General features: G+C 47.4%; 1 protein-coding gene across 1 annotated transcript in view; it reads left to right on the top strand.

Moving 5' to 3' along the window:
- LOC144772257 (uncharacterized) overlaps positions 1-17,990 on the top strand; it is a 367,797-nt gene that overhangs the window by 23,765 nt on the left and 326,042 nt on the right. The window contains 1 exon segment of the mRNA XM_078656480.1: positions 617-661. The gene's annotated coding sequence lies outside the window, so the exon portion shown is untranslated.

The raw sequence follows: 17,990 nt of genomic DNA, 5'->3' as shown, positions 1-17,990 counted from the left end.
GGGAGGTCCTTGAGTGGAGCTGAAGCCTCCTGAAGTTCTCACTGACCTGGACGAGCCGCACTCCCCGGTGAGCGTGGCTAGGACAGAGCATCTCTCTGGTCCTTCGGACCCTTGGGAGGTCCTTGAGTGGAGCTGAAGCCTCCTGAAGTTCTCTCTGACCTGGTCGAGCCACACTCCCCGGTGAGCGTGGCTAGGGCAGAGCATCTCTCCGGTCCTGCGGACCCTTGGGAGGTCCTTGAGTGGAGCTGAAGCCTCCTGAAGTTCTCCTTCAGCACGGTGTTGTCCTCTGGCTCCTTGGGGTTCTCAGGGAAAGGTTACCAGCCGCTTGGTGCCAATCTCGCTTTCTCATGGTATTCAGCATTTTTTTCCCACTCTCCCCACAGCTGGTTTTCAACTTTTACTCACTCTCTTCGTCCCGTCTCTTCTCCTTTGATTTCTCCGTTCCTCATCCTCTCGTCCCTGTCTGTCTTCTATCTCCCTCCAGCTGCATGCCTTGCCTCCATTCCTTTCTCTTCCTATGGGAAGAATGTACGTTCTTTTTCTGTCTTTGTGTCTTTCCCTTGTTTCTCCCATTGTCCTTTCCCTCTTTCTAATGGGACCGTTTGTTTTCTCTTAGGAGTTGACGTGGCTGAGCCAGTTTTCACTAATGCTGACCTCGCTGGTAAGTATATGACCCACTCTTGGTTACATTCCCCTCTCTTGTCACAGTCATCCTAAAGGGTCATGGAGTGAATACGGCACATGGCACTCCATGTGACTCCTCCCTTACCTTTTAGACATATCCAATAGATTTTGCATAGGATAAATCTACTGGCTCTGCCAGTGCTTGTTTTTTCCTTGTTAGCAGTATAACATTTTATTTGTATCAACATGTTAGCAAACAATAAGCACACATTTTTTAATATGAAGTAATAAATAGAGTTTTATTTAATTCAAGCTACACTAATCCTCTATGGGTCCCGGAGTAGAATGCTACCCGCCGAAAAAGCGCTTCGACGCCTCACGTAAGAGGTGTGGCGCCGCGGCCAGGGCGACTGACTCCGGAATCTTGGGATCACGGTTCGATCCCCAGCACCGGCGGCAGATTAGCCCAGCACCATGTGACTCTGGGCAATAGCTTGCTTAATCTTCCTGACAGCCCCCAGCGCCTAGAGACCCTTACGGGTGATTGTGCGCCTTCTCAAATGTGGATTTACTTTTTTACTTTACTCGTCAGGGGTAGTAAGCGTTATATAAATGCAAGTACAATACAATGCAATACATGCATTTAATCAGTGATACTCAAAGTACTGCCCAGGGGGACGCATCCGGCCCTCCTGACCTTTACATGCGGCCCCTGGGCAGCAGCAGCACTGGGCTGCTGTTTACTTGACTCAGCACTAACATGGGAAAATGTTTTATATATACAGCAAACACTTATTGAAAGGTTAATTGCAGTTAGGGAAAGGAAGTAACTAGGCCCCTAACTTTAGGAACACCTCCATTTTTAAGGACCGCTACTAGATATACATGTTTTGCTTCCCCTACTTCCGCTTTACTCCGCCATAGGCATCAGTGTGGCCCTCGGTCACACCATAGATCAAACTTTGCGGCCCCTGGGAAAACGTTTGTGAGTACCCATGCATTAAATGGTCTATATATAGGCAGCATTTTTTAAATAAACTTTGTACCACCTAACAAGTGCAAAATAAAATTTGCAAACCTAGTAGTTGTCGTAGGTAAACTGAACACTTATTTTGATTAAGTGCCTCACAGTTTTGCTATAGTCTGTTATTATTTATGTCACCTGTTTTCAATCTATGCTGCTTTTGCTCCACAAACTGTATTTATTTTATGAATATGAATTTAAAATGCTATCAGTCTTTAGCTCTCCACATCTATGATGCAAATTAAATAAACATGTCTCACAAGTAAATGTACTTGGGTCCTTATTTAGAGTTTTGCTGATTGGATACTCTGTCACGATCATGGCCGAGCTCCTGTTGGCATAGGTACGCGTGTATTATAACCATAGGGCTTTTTTAGAGTTTGGTGGACGGATTATCCTTCAATTATTGCTGAAGGATTATCTCGTCTACCAAACTCTAAATAAGGCCTGCAATTTTTAATCTGATTATTGCGCAACATAACTCTTCTGGTGGGTATCTTTTTTTTTAAAAAATCAGGTAGAATTGGGGCATAGATATCTGTAACGGCAAGTCCCTTTTCACTAGCAGTGTTGCTAACAAGTGCCATCTGCTTTTAATTTGCTTATCTATGTTGACACTAAGGTGTAGCAATCTTTTACTCATGCAGTGCGTTTGCAGCAAATACACCCACAAAAGACTGTTTAGGGCACCAAAAACAAGGTGATGAATAGAGCAATTGAATTAATCTCAGCTACTGGCAGCCGCTCGTGGCGCATACCACTCTATCGTTTTTGCATACCATGCACCTCAGTTTGAACCCAGACGTAGGCAAATCAGCCTTGTCCCTGCTCCAGTTGGAACAGCCCAGCCCTACCTGCCAGATTAGGGCCTCCGTGAACCGGTACACAAGCATCCTGGGACCGGTTTCGCTCATCAGCCAGAGCCAGATATAGCTTGGTTTCAGTGGCACCGCGAGCCCTTGTCTGGGCCGACCCAATAATGAATGTGAGAGACTTGTTTGATTACAGAGCTAAATGTAGCAATGCCCTCCGATGGTGCCACATAGAATTCAAAAAGCGAGAAACAGCCAAAACTATGGGTGGATGGGTGTCTGTTCGCAGTAATCTAAAAGCCTCCGCAAACTGCCTAAACCCCAAGTTCCTGCAAAGTGGGGCTAGCCATCGCCGTCTAGCAATTTTATACCCAGGACAGAAAAAGAAAACATGGATATTGGTCTTCTTGGTACAATTACATCTAGGGCATGCCGGGGAGAGGCTTTGACAATTTATTCGTAAAGGCAATTTATTTATTTATTTTATTTATTTTCTTATATAGCGCCTGAATCAATCCCGGCAGGGATATCTCTGCGCTTGCGCTCCTAGTTGAAAGGCTCAGACATGATCAAATACTGTCAGCAGAGAATTGTTATAGCTGAGTAAATAAGTAGGTTTTAAGATGTTTCCTAAAGGATTCCAGATTGGTAATTTGCTTCAGTGTGGACGGGAGTGAATTCCATAGAACTGGGCCTTTATATGATAGGGCACGACCACCTTGTCTTACTCTTCTAAATCTTGGGACCTGAAGTAATTGGTGACTGCTGGAGCGTAAAGAGCGCCCTGGAATGTATGGTAAAAACTTTTCCTTCAAATATCTGGGTCCCGAGCCAAACAGACATTTATGTATGGTACAACATGTCTTAAATTCGATACGTTGCCTAATTGGCAACCAGTGAAGCCGATGTAGAAGAGGACGAGATGGGGTTCTGGGTTGAACATTGAGGACCAGCCTCGCCGCAGTATTCTGGACTACTTGCAATTTTTTTAGTTGTTCCTCATTGGCTGCAATTAGCAAGCCATTGCAGTAGTCCATCCTGCTGATTACTAACGTCTGGACTAATGTTTTCCTATAGTTATCGGGCAAGAATGGAAAAACACGCCGTAACATGCCGATAACACGGAAGCATGCTCCTGTAACTTGATTGATGTGTTCTTTGAACAGGAGTGCTTGATCCAGACGTACTCTAAGGTTTTTGACAATTTGTTTCGGGCTGGGGACAGGTCCTAACTCCAAGGGCCACCAATCTGGGGACCATAGGAGAGTAGCCCCACCAAACAACATGACTTCCGTCTTGGTCACATTGCATTGGAGGCAGTTTTGTGCCATCCAATCTGACACTGCTCTCATCCCATCTGCAAAAGATTGTTGAATTGCGGGCGTGAGGGTCTGAAAAGGGGAATAGGAGTTGGGTGTCGTTGGCGTACGACACCGGGGTGAACCCGTATTTTCTTCAATGTCCGCCAAGGGGGCCACATACACGTTGAAAAGCGTGGGGCTTAAACATGAGCCCTGTGGCACTCCCTTGGTGAGCTCCCTCAGGATGGAATTATGGGAGCCCAACTTGACACCTTGTAGGCGACCCGAAAGAAAACTTTCCAACCAGGACAGAGCTGTACCTCCTATGCCCACCTCCCTCAAACGACCGAGAAGTATTTCATGTGACACCATGTCGAAGGCCACGGATAAATCTAACAGCACCAGAATCGTTGATCCCCCTCCATCCAGTGACATCCTGATGTTATCGGTCACTGAGATGAGGGCCGACTCGGTGCTGTGATTGGGCCTGAAACCAGATTGAGAGTGGTCCAGGCCCTCCGCTGCCTCGATGTAATTTGACAAATGGGTGTTTTATTTATTTATTTATTTATTTATTGCATTTCTATGGCGCAACAGCTACCCTGAGGGTTTCCCGGCGCCCTGGATCAGCATTTGTAGAAGACGTCTTATGGCCGTTATAGATCAAATAGCCAGGCTTTCACTCGTTTGCGGAATCGAAGGTAGCAAGGTTCCAGTCTGAGATGGATAGGGAGTGAATTCCAAAGTACTGGTGCTAGGTATGAGAAGGAGCGACCACCTAGTCGAGCTCTTTTTACCCTGGGCACAATAAATTTAGCTTGCCCTGCTGAGCGTAGATTTCTTGGGGGAAGGTAATTACTAACCATTTTACATAGGTACTTAGGAGCTATTCCTGCATTTATTCTGTGCATATAGCACAGAGCTTTAAACTTTACTCTGCTGGAGATCCGCAGCCAGTGTAAGTTTTTGAGATGTTCTGTCATCCTTGTTCTCCCTGGCAGATTCAGGAGTATTCTTGCGGCGGAATTTTGTACCACTTGTAATTGGTTTAGTGTTCTATTCGTGGTTCCAAGAAATAGGACGTTACCGTAGTCTAGGCGCGACATTATTAATGCCTGGATAACAGTCCTTTGTGCTCCCTCCGGTAATTGCCATAGAATTTTCCTAAGCCATTTAAGGATCAGAAGGCATGTGGAGGCCGTTTTGGCAATGTGTATCTGCATGGTCATGTTGTCATCGATGATTATCCCTAAATTCCTTACATGTTGGACTGCAGTTGGAGGATCGCCCATTTCATCAGGCCAGTGTGTTGGGTTCCAGAGATTCTTTTGATTGCCGAATATTAGTAATTCGGTTTTGTCTCCGTTCATTTTTAATTTGTTCGTGTGGAGCCAGGTGGCCATTTTAAGTAATCCAGCACGAAGGGGAGAAACAGTGTTTTTGTTAGGGGTGGAAAGGGAGAACACCAGTTGCGTGTCGTCAGCGTAGGAATAAATGGTGAGTCCCATTTCTTCCGCAATTTCTGCTAGAGGGGTGACATATATATTGAATAGAAGGGGGCTTAATATAGAGCCCTGTGGTACACCATGGGGAGATGAATGTATCTCAGAACGATTATTTTTAGAGAAGACTTGATAGGTGCGTTGCCGGAGAAATTGTTCCAGCCATTTCAATGCCTTCCCTTTTATTCCAATATCTTCTATTCGTTTGATTAGGATATCATGGCAAATAGTGTCAAAAGCGGCACTCAAGTCCAAAAGGATGAGTGCCGACGTACCTCCTCCATCAAGTTCTTGGCGGATGATTTCTGTCACCCCAAGTAGGGTAGACTCTGTAGAGTGCCCTATTCTAAAACCCGATTGGGAGGGATGTAGGAGATCATTCTCATTAATGAAATCTGACAATTGCCTATTGACGTGTTTCTCTATAATTTTAGACAGTATAGGTAGTAGAGAAACGGGGCGGAAGTTGGAGAGCACCTCCGGATCACTGTTGGTCTTTTTTAGTAAGGGAACCACCATAGCGTGTTTCCATTCTTTCGGTAATGTGTAAGGTGTTCACATGTCTCTCGGTCATTTTGCTAAGGTATGGCAGGAGGGAGATGGGTCGGAGGTTAGAAGGGTCCGTCCATGGAAGTGCTGCATTCTTTCGGATAGGGTTCACCACCGCTTTTTTCCATTCCCCAGGTACGTGACCTTCCCTGAGAGAGTGGTTAATAATATCTTGGATTTGAGGTCCAAGAAGGGCACTCAGGGGGACCATCATTTTTGCTGGTAGGAAGTCGTCAGGAGATCCTGACTTTATGTGACTGATGAGGAATAGAAGGTCTGATTCACCAACTAGAGGGAAAGTTGTCAAAGAGACATTTCTATGTGTTGATGAATAGACAGGAGTACAAATATTGCTATGATTGCTGGGGGCCTTCGTGAATTTCTCATATATCAGATTGATTTTGTTTTAAAAAAACAGAGAGATGTTATCGCATAAAGATTGAGAGAAATCATCTGGGCTGTCACAGGCTGTCGGTTTTACAAATGCTTGTAATATTTTATATAGTTCCTTAGAGGAATTGCCTGCCTCTGCAATTTGCTGTGTAAGACTATTCTTCCGTGCCATCTTTATATTTTTGTAATAGTTAGACTGGGCTGCACGATGTACTCTGCCGTTTTCTTCTGTGCGATCTTTCCTCCATTTTTTCTCTAACTTCCTACAGCCCTGCTTCTCCACTCTCAATGCTTCAGTATACCATTTTTCTTGTTTGCTTACAGGAAATTGTTTATGCAGCTTTAAGGGGGCCAGTTTATCTATTGCTGCAATCATGGAGTCATTAAATTTAGCTAGAGCTCCTTCCACATCGTCTGTGGGCATAGGGTTAGGCCTTATCCAGACCCTCTGTAGGTCCTCTGCCGTTACCCTGTGCCACTGTCGACGCCAGAGTGGTGGAAGAGTGTTCTTTTTAGGGTGTTTGTCCTCTTCCAACAGACAGAATTTCAGCAAGAAATGATCAGACCAGTCTAGCTGGATGGTGGATTGGCACTGAATTTTGGTGCCATTTGAGAAAATCAGGTCTAAGGAACGGCCCCCTATATGTGTGGGTCCATGATTCTGCAACTCCAGACCTAGAGTGGATAGTGCAAGGAGCGGCAAGGTCCCCGTTCTGAACTGGAAATACAGTTTCCTTGCCAAAAGTGGATGTACAGTATCCATATAGTGCTCAAAATGATCCTCCGCTTTGATGTTTAAAAAGTCAGCAGTCAAACGACCCAGTTGGGCATTCCCCTGAATGTCGGCCAATTTGAGCGATCTGTATGCTCTGACCACTACAAGGCGCAGGGTGGCCTGGCACGCTACTTCCTGGTTATTCCACAGATTTGCAAGGCCTAGCTTGTAGCATGTGTCCCTTATCAGGGCCCGAAAAACCATAAAAATTGCACTAGACCTGCAGGTCTAGTAACCTACAAAATCTCCTCGACCTAACTGAAATGCACTTGACCTCTAACTCTGAAAGCTGAGCAAATGTGACAAGTTAACAAGATTTAAAGGCATTTTTTTTGCTCATTTACTGTGAGCAATAAAGATGCCTTTAAATCTTGCTATCTTGTCTAATTTTTTCTGCTTTCAGAGGCAGAGGTCAAGTGTCAGTTTGTATTCCTAGCCAGAAAGGGCGAGTAGGACCTAAAAATAGCTCGTCCTGAATGAATCTGACGCGCAAATGTGAGCGGTCGATTCCTGCTTATAAAAGAGAGCCATGGCAACTTGCCCACACCCGGTAAACCCAGAATCTCTTTAATTTCGGACTGATTGTCTGTGAGTTCCTGGGCGGCCCACAATCTGCGCCAAAATGTTAGTGGTAGGGGGCCAATCTCCTCTGCTATTGGTATAATTCCAAGGTCCATACATAGAGTGATAAGGAGTACTTGGAGGAAGCCCCAACAACTGCCTTAGGAGGTTATTCTTGATTTAGACAATTCACTAGTGGGGCAGTGTCCCCAAAGCTCCGCCCCATAAATTGCAGCGCTCCTGATTTGCACTTAATTAATCTCGGCTACCGTGGGAGCAGGTTTGCAAGAAGAGTTCCTGTAAGTTTTTACCATCTGAGTAAGTTTAAGGCTTGCTTTTTCTAACTGTGGGCCCCAATCAAGCTTTTCAGATAGTGTGACACCAAAATAGTCAAAAAAAGGTCACCCGTTCAAGCAGGGTACTAATTAGAGAGGTGTTGGGGCGAGTGGATTTAGATGGCTTGAAAACCATACATTTGGTTTTGAGATTGTTGTTCTCCAGCCCCCTGAGTGCACAGAATGTTACAAAGCTATCGAGACCCTCTGAATGCCCATTGGTGACTTGGAGAGGAGCATGGTGTCGTCCGCAAACATTATGGCAGGCACCTTGATGTGCGCCAACTTAGGGGGCGTTGTTGTCCACAACCTCGTTTAGATGGGCAACCAGAGCATTGATGAAAAGGCAAAAGAGGGTCGGGGCAAGCACAAACCCCTGTCTTACTCCTCTATTGACTTTAAAACAGGGGGTTAACTCCCCAAATTTCCTGTACCTTACTTGGGCATAATTGTCCACATGCAATCTCATAATCAATGTCAAGAGATAAGGTGGCATTCCCAATTGTTTGAGTACCTCCCACAATTTACCTCTGGGTACCAGATCAAAGGCAATTTTCAAGTCGACAAATATCAAATAGAGGCTGACACCCTCTATTGATACCGTCTTCCAATATAATAGCTGCAGGCTTAGAGTTTGGGCGATGGTGGGGATGTTTTTACTAAACCCTGCCTGGTAGGTCTCAAGATTTTACACTCCTCCATCCACACTTGAAGGCGACCGAGGAGGACCCTAGCAAACAGTTTCTGTGAGACATCAGTCAGACTGATCGGCCTATAGTTTATCAGTAAAATAAGTGAGCCCTTTTTGAAAACAGGATAAATTTCATCCCCCAGCGAGCTACCCGGGATCGCCATGCCTCGCACGATAGCATTGAAAACTCTCCAAAGGTAGGGACCCCATATTGTTGGTTCTTCCTTATATAAGTCTCCTGGGATCTTCTCAAGATCCGGTGCGGGGGCTGATCGGGGTCTGCCAAGGTCTGAGTCAATGTCTGTTTTCAAAGTATATAAGGATTGGAAGTGGGACTTCCATGCCGCTGCTGCAATGTTGGGCTCTAAACCTGTTGGGCCTTCTTCACTATCTGAGCACACTAGTGACCAGAGCGACTTCATGTCTCTATTGAGAGAGCGCTAGTCTAATGGTGTCCCATCTATCTGTCTCCCAGGCCTTCTTTGCTTGTTTAATGCAGTCTCTATAGCAGAACCTCATTTGCTTGATCAAAGATCTGTCACTACTTTTGATGGCATCAAGGAGAGCTCTCTTTGCCTGTGGCAGGTATCATTGTACCAAGTGGATTTAAAACTCTCTTTAGTTTTGGAGTGTACAAGGGGGTTCAATATATTAGCCAAACTAATTGTTAGTTCTCTGTGCAGCACCTCTTTTCTATCGTTATGTTGGGGAGACTTCCTTTCCCCAGCAATTGCCCCCATTTCCTGGATGGGCTTTATAGTTAGAGGTTATAATGCAGCTATCTTATCTGGAGACTGCTTAAATATCCCCCATCTAATTCTCCTCCTATTATTAGTGAGAATTAGATTGCTAGCTACACTGGTGCTGGTATCCATAGGATTGCTAAAGTTTGGGAGCTGCAGCTCCAATCACAGAGCGTTATGGTCGCTGTCGTGCCATGGCAGGGCAACAAAGTCAACCCCCCATTTCCATGATCTAGCTTCAACTAGAATATGGTCCAGCAGAGTGTCCAGGTCTATTAAAGGTTGTCTTCCCTGGCTGTCTGTCTGACTTAGTACGACCATTACAAGCTCTCAAGGAATAAATTAGTGTAACAGCATTGATCTGGAGTGCCAGCAGATTCCAGGCCCTAATTGCTTATATCTGAGGGTCGGGATTAACCATAACCGATTCTCCGCACTAGAATTTGAAACAGGAGATAAAACAAGGGGCTCGAATTGGCAGTTAATCACCACCCACAACCAATATAATGCTTGTGGGAACAGAGCTGATGAAGGCGTTAAGTTGCTCAAAAGTCTGTGATTTGTGGCAAATACTTACAGGTCAGGTGTAGATATTAATAAAAGCAATTTTGAGGCTAGGTGGGAAGGTAAGTATGGTGCACTGGATGTCATAAGAATGGGTATTAAAGTGGTCCACTGGGCAGTTCAAGTATGTAGCAATCCAGGTGCTAAGGCCCACAGAGGGTCTACTTCTTACCCCCTGTATGGCTGGGATGTTAAAAGTTGTGTATCCCGTCCTTACAAGGTCATCCCCCGCCCAGGTTTCCTGAAACATGTAGACATCATGGGTACCCACAAAGAGCCCCCAGTCTGGGGAGTCCAGTTTGTTTTTGATTTTTGCAATGTTCCAGGATAGAATCCTCAACGTATGGTCAGAATTAGAGTGTTCATCAGAGAGAAGATGGCTATTAGAATCTGGGCTGGAGGTAATCTCATACTGAGCCAGAGGGGGCAGCTTACACTCCATCTTCGGGTGAGCCGTTGCCTGCTGTGCCTGAGAGTTGGGAGTCATGCACCTCCAATGGTGGATTCCCCTGCCGGAAGTCAGTAAGCAGGTCCCCTGTTCCTTCCCTAATACCATATGGCCTGGATCAAGTACCCACTATTGGCATCCCTTGGTACTCCTGTGCTCAGTATTCAGATCGAGTCCGCCATTCCACCCCAGTTAATCCTACTCCTCCAGAACCCCGTACCTGTTCGACACTGGGATGTTAAAAAAGAGAGGTCTGGGGTAGGAAGCCACTATTAATTGTCCTAAGGGCCTACTGACGGGGCGCAGATACTAGTAGACCTGTGGTGATTACGACTGTGGGGGTAAAAATAGTCTAAAGTTTGGACCCTGACTCCTGTAAATATCACTTGGAGGCTAAGGATATAGCTAGCCAGAGAGCGAGCAGTCTGGGGGTTACTAAAGTTAATGACAATGCAATCCCCTTGTATTGTTTTGGGTCTCGTGCCCACCCAGTCAACCCAACGAACCACTAAAATCTCTCCTGCCCGGTCATAGGAAAACTGCTCATATCTAGCCAGCCAGAATAAACACTTGTTCCTTAGTTCCAACTGTGTTTCCTTCCGGCAGGATTTAATCTCGGGCACACCACTCAGTGTAATGACATATGGAAGTGATGCTGGAGGTAAATCAGTGGTCGGAAGCGACACAGTTCCAATACCTTCCTCAGTAGCCACTAGTTTGACCCCCGGTTGGGCCCTTCTGGCCCCAACAGCCCCTGTCACTGTCTGGGCAGGCTCTTTAGTATTTGGATCCATCACGGGGGAGACAGCATCATAGGAGCCTTTTAGAATGTTGGGACCCCTGGGACCGTTGAAAAGCCCCCGAGCTTGAGTCTGACAGAGGTGAGACCCTGCTTGGTGGGGGAACAGTGGTTGGTGCTAGCTCAGCGGTGCAGACATTAGTCCCCGTAGCTTCCTCATGGATATTTGAGGATGCCTCCCTTAGGGGTCTGTGCTCGCCTGCCGGCATTGAGGAAACATCTGAGTCCAAACCCTCCCCTGAAACCACTCCAGGCGGCAATAAATCTTTTCCGCCAGCCAGTTTACGCATTATAGAATCCAATTGTTTCAAGTATCCCCAGAGTGGTTCAAGGCTGTTGTCTAGTAGTTCCTTAAACCGTACAAGTGCGGAACCCAAAAGAGTCTCCACAACACTGTCCAGAGCTGCACCCCCTGAAGTATTACATGTGAGTACAGGTAAAATAAAAGCAACGGCAGTTTGTGTACTAGTTGTACAGGTCTGTACCACCCCAGAGTTGGGGCTTCGGATCCCTTTCTGTTGTTTAGGTTTTTGTATGCCCCCACCCCTTCTTCGCCTCACTGGTAGCTCTTTCATCTTGGCCTCTGTGTGGGGTTTAAAAGCCTGTGTCCGTGTCCTGGTAGCTACACTAGTCCTGGTTACCAGATCCAAAAGGGAAACTTACACAACGGCTACAAGTATAGGTGCAGGTGAAGAAACAATTACAGGAGAAGACTGCAGCCGGTCTTGCATAGTAAAAGGACAGCAAGTTTGTGAAGCCTCACCCGGAGCGGTTTGGCTTAAAGAAGAGCGCCTCAACAGGGGTAGAGGGCCAAGAGAGTCGCCTCGCAGTCAGTTCGATCTCATGACTGAGCATGGATTCCTGATTATAAAAGCATCCAAAGCCCCCATAACTTCCTTACGTTTGCTCATTGTGGACACAAGAATAGACAACGCCACAAACACCTATTAAAGCAGAAATAAGCGACGGTCAGTTGCCACAGTACCTGGGGATTAAGGGACCAAGTTCAAGTGTTTTGTTCCAGCATTGTTAAGGGGGTGGTCCAGCCCAGCCTCCTCCGGGCTCAGACGCGAGCAGACAGGCCCGCCCACGCGCATCACACGCTGCGGGAGCCCGCAAGCCCTTAGGAGCGCCTCCTGGCGCGATGCAAAGCTGTGGCGCCTCCCACCGGCGCTAGGGACTCTGGTGGTTGAGGTCCCCTGGAAGCGTGGGTCTGTGGCTGGCAGCACGACGGCGTTGATGAGAATGGACTCCCGCGCTGCTGGAGCCCGCAAGCCCTTCAGAGCCCCTCCTGGCACGAAGCAAAGCGGTGGCGCCTCCCACCGGCGCTAGGGACTCTGGTGGTTGAGGTCCCCTGGAAGCGTGGGTCTGCGGCTGGCAGCACGACGGCGTTGATGAGAACGAACTCCCGCGCTGCTGGAGCCCGCAAGCCCTTAGAGCCCCTCCTGGCGCGAAGCAAAGCGGTAGCGCCTCCCACCAGCGCTAGGGACTCTGGTGGTTGTGGTCCCCTGGAAGCTTTGGTCTGCGGCTGGCAGCACGACGGCGTTGATGAGAACGGACTCCCCTTGGACAATTGCCAAAGCAGTGAAGCACCAAATATGTTAACAAATGCTCTTGTTTCTTCTGCAATTCAATGTAAAACTCAAAAACACTTTTGGTATGTGTCTGATTCTAAGATCTAGGGAAAAGGGTGCAGTTACTATGGACGGATGTCGTACTACAATCGGATGGACATCTTGATTATAATGGTGTTAATATCATTTGGCACTTGAACACATGTATGGCTTATATTGGCTTGTTCGCTTTAAAATCCTTAAAACCAATAAAACTCTGTGGGCCGTGGCGTAGGGTTCCAACATGACAGATGGGCTTTAGGCGAGCTCCTCCAGCACACAACACTATCTGCATCAATTCTGCCGGATTACTACATCTCAACATGTTTTAGAGGCCCTCACTGGCAAAGGCGGTGTAGCAGTGATCTCTCAGCCCTTGTATTGGGAGTGCGGCTCCTAGAAGATTATAAGATGATGTACCCGCAATCACGAATGCCTGAGGCCTACGTCCGTGGCTGCAGACTGCAGTAGGCCGTGTGAGGTGCACCAGAGTGATCAGGGGCCGGTGTCAAGGAACCTCCAGCCCACAGAGACGGAAAGGATGGCTGAATATGCGGCTGCAGTGACTGCATCCTTATGAGTGAGTGGAGCCAGGGGCCCTGAGTGGGTCATGGGGGTCCCTCCGATTGGAGTGACATAAGGGGCCTGAGCTGCCTAGGCCAGGGCCTAGGCGGATCTTCGGAAGAGGGCCCGGCTGCCAGCAGCGGCGATCCGGTGGCTCGATGGGCACTGACACAGCTGCCTGAGATGGAGTGTGGTGCCCTGGCGCTCCCGCACAGGAGTTTACAGCGGTCTTGCCAGGCTGCCGGGGATGGTAAAGCCCCCGCCTAGGAGCACACAGCAGGATCTGAAGGGCACTGCATGAGAGCTGCTTGCGGCTGGTGACTGCCCACCTGAGGCGTCGTGCAGCGCACGCTGCGAGTTGAGGCCATCCTGGAATACCTGATCAGCCACATGTTATAGGAGCGCATGGCAGCACTGAAAGGGCACCGTACATGTCGGACCTGCTGAATACCCTACAAATCTCACAACAATTGAGTGGGCAGGCGTTAGGGGAGGGGCGCTTTCCCTTACGCAGAGGCCGCTGGGCTAGGTCCTACTGCAGCTTGTGGTCGGGAGAGACCCCCTCTCGTGCAGGCACCAAGCAAGAATATAGGCCATGGAGCACCTTCATTCTACTTGCGAAACTAGTGCCCACAGGTGGCAGCTCCTAGTAAGTGACTGATACTATTGAGGTCCAGGCCCCGACGACATTGTGTTGAAGTCTGCTACTACCGGCTGGTGAGGCTTGGACGCTCAACCAATGACATTGTGAACACTGGGAAGCTACCACTATTTCGACTTGATGGAAGATACGCCATCAGGCCCTGCGTCACAGCAAAGCACAATGGACAGGTTCATGGGGACCGGCACGTCAATGGCAGCTGCCAAGGGTGGCCCAGGTTGTTCCCCCGATAATGCCGCTTTACTGTCTGCAATAACCCAATCCAGAGATATGCTGGAGGCCAGAAAAGGGTCTGTAGGGCCGGATGTGATGCTGCTGCGCCAGAACCTGCCCAAAGTTGCAGTCAAGCTGAAACCAGGGTCTCCAGAGTAGAAGATGCAGTCTTGACACTCCAAGCCAAGGTAGATAACCTTGAGAAGATCACAAAAAGGCCTGGCCACGCACGTGAAAGTTGCAGAGGGACGGGCCCGCTGAAATAATCTCACCTTTGTGGACTTTCCCGAGGGCTGTGAAGACAAGGATATGGGCAAATTCTTGGCTTAGTGGCAATAGCTCAAGATGTGGAACCCGGCAGATGCTCTCTCCCCATGCTTCATTATAGAGCATACCCACAGAACTGGCTGAGAGGCCTGCCCTGAGCACGAGGCCCTGGCTGGTCTTCGCTTGGATTTTAAACTTTCACGACAGAGACACTATCCTCACGTTTGCCAGATCTCAGCATCTATGACTCCCTTTGTAGAATGATCTTTCCAGACTTTTCTAGTCTTTAATGGCAGCGATGGCCCATCTCTGCGACCTGAAGATCTCATACATGATTCTGTATCTGGCCGTACCCAGTTCTTTGACACGCCTGAGGAAGTGTTCACCTAGCCCGATGAAATACGACAGTTGAAGCCTCACATGCCTCCACATCGGGACTCTGACTCTTCTTTTGGAGAACCACATCAAACTCAGACCAAACTAAAGGACAAGAAAAGACACAGATCAAGATCATAATGGCGCTCCAAGCCACGCTTTGATGTCCAGGCGGGAGGCCCTGGATACTGAACACTTAGATTCCAAGGGTGCAGTGTATGGTAAATTGGAGAGTGTTTGTGAAAAACTCTGGCTGAGTTTGAGATGTACAGTATGATGGCTTACTATATGGGCTGAACCTATGGAGAAGTAGACACCCAGCTCTTCAGTAAATTCCATGTTGAAGGGGTACCTGGAGATCCATTGGACGGATCATAAGCCTGCTCCCTGTTGGGGCTGGTGCAGGATCTCCTCTGTGACAGATGCTTCAATGAGGTTTGAGGTATTAGGTTGGGAGGTGGAGGGGGGTATGTATAGTTCTACAGTGTTTTTTAAACTTTATTGTACGGTCTGTGTCCCTACAGTGTGGCTGCCCAGTGTATTGACCGCCCATGCCCTACACTTCCTATATTTAGATGACTGCATTAAACAATGAGGTTTCATTGGGGAGCCTTCACATAGTGACCTGGAACATCCGGGGAGTTTTAGATTAAGGGAAACGGTACGCTGTGCTCCGCCAGGCAAGGCGCCTAGAGGCCGATGTTCTGTTGATGTAGGAAACCCATCTTATGGGGACAAAAACTACAATCCTTGCCTGCTTCTGCTAAAAAAGCATTTTTCATGCAGGTTTTGCCAGGGGTTCCAGAGAGGTGGCCATACTGCTGCATCACAGAGTCCCCTTCCAACCAATACCAGACCAGATTTCTGTCTTCTTTGAGGATAACATTTTCAATATACAAAAACATTTTAACATTACACACACAGCATCTACAGTTAGAGCTGTTGTGTAGTTCCTATAAACCTATATAGGATTTGCACGGTTAGACAACATAGACTGTGGGCTTGGTGCCCAGACTGATTCTGGGCATCCTAACCGGGTATGTTAGCCTGTATACCAGCTAGCTCACAGTGCCACTAGAAACCCCTCTTACCAAGGAGAGAACAGTTCTTGGCAACTATCGAACATGACAACCCTGATCCCTCAGGATTGAGGAAACTGTGTGTTACTTTTCGCTCAGTCACTCGTGCTCACTTCGTCTCAGAGAGATGCACAGAGTAAACGGTGGGATGTTTTTCAATTAGCATTTAGTAAAAGAGGTGTACTGAAAAAACCATTAGACAGTAACGGATATAAATGATTATAAGCACTATCAGAGTAAAAGGATGGTAGATTTCCACCATCGTGCTAAAACAATGAATACAGGCAAGTATATAAAATACATGACAGTAAAATGTGTACTCCTAGGATGCGACCCAAACTAGATGTACCTAAATGTACCTTGCATGTATGTAGGTGTAAAAGCCAAGAATCCCTCTAGGATACAGTCAACCTCATTCCCTGAAGTGAGAGACTGTGGGACCCCGTCTTGGTCTCGAGATGGACACCCCACGCAAGGGATATCAGACCCCTGCAAGCTGGAGTGTCTGCTTGCAGGAACCTTAGCGTCTTGCGTCAGTGTGCGGCATGGAAGTCCTTTTCTCCACTGATTACCTCAGCAAGATATGGTGTTTATATACCCAAAGTGGTACCCCCAGGAGTTCTACCTTGCTGTGTCATGTTTGACTTAGGATGACTGAAGGAATGACCCTTGTACATTGTTATTATACAGGAGATGGTAGTCCTGCTGAGTTTCCAAGAATCCTCATGCAGAATAGATGAGGCTAGTTTTCAGAGAAAACCCCACGTCCTGTATGCAATAACATAACTAGGTAAAAGGTCAGTCCCAAGAACCGTTATGTAGTGTAATGGTAGGGGAGAATGTGGGTGAAAGGTGAAGTTGCTACCGGAGCCTATATTGGGATACCTATATAAAACATAACAGAGCCGGACCCTACCCACACAGGGCCTCTCCTACACTCTTTTGAAAAATGCTCACTTGAGCAAACACAAGAGAACCGCCTGCAAATCCGGCTCCCCCATGGACGCATGTCACCCTGCGGTCCTCCATAAGATCATTGACATTGCCAATACGGTAATTAACAATATAGTCAACTCATCACTGGCCACAGGTATAGCCCCTGCGGAATGGAAACTGGCAATAGTCGAACCACTTAAAAAAACTGAACATGGATCTATCCATACTTTCGAACCTCCGACCAATATCGTTACTACCCATTCTACCCATTACTACCCATTCAACTAGAAATAGTTGACACACTGAAATTAACCCTAGATAAAGGTAAAAAGGCGGTGCCAATTCTTTTAACCCGCACAGCCGTTTTTGACACCATCTCACATGACATTTTCCTCACCCGGATAAAAAATAGCGGTATATCCAACACCGCTCTAGCCTGGATAAAATCCTTTCTCACCAATCGAAAACAAGCAGTGTCTCTAGGAACTTTCCTTTCAACAGAACGCCTCATCACATCGTGCGTCCCACATGGCTCATCTCAGCCCAATGTTGTTTAACATCTACATTGCCTCGCTCATCTCACTGATAACCTCCTTTGGCATTGAAACAACATCATATGCAGACAACACACCGCCTTCGACAGAGACTCCAATAACGCAGAACTCCATTTTAAGCTATGGCTCTCAGAGGTAATCCGTTGGATGAAGCTCAGCCACCTTAAATGCAACACGGATAAAACAGAGATCCTGCCGATAGGGAAGGACAATCCCTTCGAGCCGAGCCAATGTTGACCTGAAAACGCACCCGCCCTACCAAACACAGGAGAAGTAGCTAAGAACATGGGAGTGAAATTTGATGCCTCGCTCTCGTTCTGACCTCATGCCCTGACAGTGGCAAGGACGTTCTTCAACATAATCAAAGCACATAAAAAGTTCTTGGACTACATTCCACTATCCACGAGGAAGACAGTTGTGGTGGACCTTATCCTGTCTAGACTGGACCACTGTAACAGCTTACTCACAGGAGTTAACAAACAACTACTGAAGCGACTACAGGTGGTACAGCATGCAGCAGCCCACTTAGTGCTAAAACTCCTCTGCAGATCATCTTCCTCAGCAGCCCTCAAAACCCATCACTGGTTGCCTATGCAGAAGAGAATCC

This window comes from Lissotriton helveticus, chromosome 8, assembly GCF_964261635.1.
Source record: "Lissotriton helveticus chromosome 8, aLisHel1.1, whole genome shotgun sequence".
NCBI classification, from domain to species: Eukaryota; Metazoa; Chordata; class Amphibia; order Caudata; family Salamandridae; genus Lissotriton; species Lissotriton helveticus.
The sequence above is the reverse complement of the archived record's forward strand: the minus strand, read 5'-3'. Positions and strand labels throughout refer to the sequence as shown.